Source organism: Penaeus japonicus, unplaced genomic scaffold, assembly GCF_977035675.1.
Source record: "Penaeus japonicus unplaced genomic scaffold, GWHDUDI00000001_assembly GWHDUDI00000025, whole genome shotgun sequence".
NCBI classification, from domain to species: Eukaryota; Metazoa; Arthropoda; class Malacostraca; order Decapoda; family Penaeidae; genus Penaeus; species Penaeus japonicus.
Genome location: NW_028234427.1, coordinates 16386453 through 16388952, shown reverse-complemented (window position 1 = coordinate 16388952; position 2500 = coordinate 16386453).

Genomic DNA, 2500 nt, shown 5'->3' with positions numbered 1-2500 from the left:
GCCACAACCAATGCCGCAACCATAGCCAATGCTGGAACAACGAATGCTGGAACCACAACCAATGCTGGAACCACAGCCAATGCTGGAACAACGAATGCTGGAACCACAGCCAATGCTGGAACCACAACCAATGCTGGAACCACAACCAATGCTGGAACCACAGCCAATGCTGGAACCACAGCCAATGCTGGAACCACAACCAATGCTGGAACCACAGCCAATGCTGGAACCACAACCAATGCTGGAACCACAGCCAATGCTGGAACAACCAATGCTGGAACCACAGCCAATGCTGGAACCACAACCAATGCTGGAACCACAGCCAATGCTGGAACCACAACCAATGCCGGAACCACAACCAATGCTGGAACCACAACCAATGCTGGAACCACAGCCAATGCTGGAACCACAGCCAATGCTGGAACCACAACCAATGCTGGAACCACAGCCAATGCTGGAACAACGAATGCTGGAACCACAACCAATGCTGGAACCACAGCCAATGCTGGAACAACGAATGCTGGAACCACAGCCAATGCTGGAACAACGAATGCTGGAACCACAACCAATGCTGGAACCACAGCCAATGCTGGAACAACCAATGCTGGAACCACAGCCAATGCCGGAACCACAACCAATGCTGGAACCACAGCCAATGCTGGAACCACAGCCAATGCTGGAACCACAGCCAATGCTGGAACCACAACCAATGCCGGAACCACAGCCAATGCTGGAACAACCAATGCTGGAACCACAACCAATGCTGGAACCACAGCCAATGCTGGAACCACAACCAATGCCGGAACCACAGCCAACTCTGGAACAACGAATGCTGGAACCACATCCAATGCTGGAACCACAGCCAATGCTGGAACCACAACCAATGCTGGAACAACGAATGCTGGAACCACAGCCAATGCTGGAACAACGAATGCTGGAACCACAGCCAATGCTGGAACCACAACCAATGCTGGAACCACAGCCAATGCCGGAACCACAACCAATGCTGGAACCACAGCCAATGCTGGAACCACATCCAATGCTGGAACCACAGCCAATGCTGGAACCACAATTAATGCCGGAAGCACAGCCAATGCTGGAACCACAACTAATGCTGGAACCACAACCAATGCTCGAACCACAGCCAATGCCGGAACCACAGCCAATGCCGGAACCACATCCAATGTTGGAACCACAGCCAATGCTGGAACCACAGCCAATGCTGGAACCACAGCTAATGCTGGAACCACATCCAATGGTGGAACCACAACCAATGCTGGAACCACAGTCAATGCTTGAACCACAAACAATGCTGGAACCACAGCCAATGCTGGAACCACTACCAATGCTGGAACCACGACAAATGTTTGAAACACAACCAATGCTGGAACTATAACCTTATCTGGAACTACAACCAATGTCGGAACCTGAGCTGTAATAATTTGAACCACAATCGTAGCTGGAACCACAACCTCCGCTGGAATCAGAAATACAGCTGGAACCACAAACACAGCTGGAACCACAACCACAGCTGGAACAAAATACTCAGCTGGAACTACAACTTTATCTGGAACTGCAACCTTATCTGGAACCACAACTGCAACTGGAATTACAATGGAATTATAGTTGGAACCACAACTTTAGCTAGAACAACCACAGCTGGAAGTATAACCACAGCTGGAACCACAACCACATCTCGAACGACAATCTCAGCTGGAACCACAACCAAAGCTGGAACGACATCCGCAGTTAAAATGATCTCAGCTGAAACCACAACCTCAGCTGGAACCACAACCACAGCTGGAACCATAACCTCAGCTGGAACCACAACCTCAGCTGGAACCACAACCACAGCTGAAATGACAAACTCAGACGAAATTGCAACAAATGGAAAAACGACTGTTGGTGATCCAGCAAGAGTTTATTTTTTCTTGTCATTATCAGAGTTTTCCTCTGAAAAATTATTTTCGATCCTGACCATTGGGATTTGTATTGGCAACCCTCTTTTTTGGTTTCTCATTCTATTCAAATGCATCTTTAAAGAATTTGTTTCGTATTTTGATGTTTCCTTTAAAAAATATCAATATTTTCTATTGTGCGGGAAAATGCATCTGCATAATACATTTATAAATACAAAAACACCTACATACAGGCACACACACACATCTATCTATCTATCTATATCCCCTCTCTCTCTCTCTCTCTCTCTCTCTCTCTCTCTCTCTCTCTCTCTCTCTCTCTATATATATATATATATATATATATATATGTAAATTTATATATCTATGTATTCATATATCTATCTATATACATATTATTTTTAATATACACACATATATATGTATATGTATATATATATATATATATATATATATATATATATATATATATATATATATATATATAATATACATATATATGTGTGTGTGTGTGTGTGTATGTATGCACACACACACATACACACACACACACACACACACACACACACACACACACACAC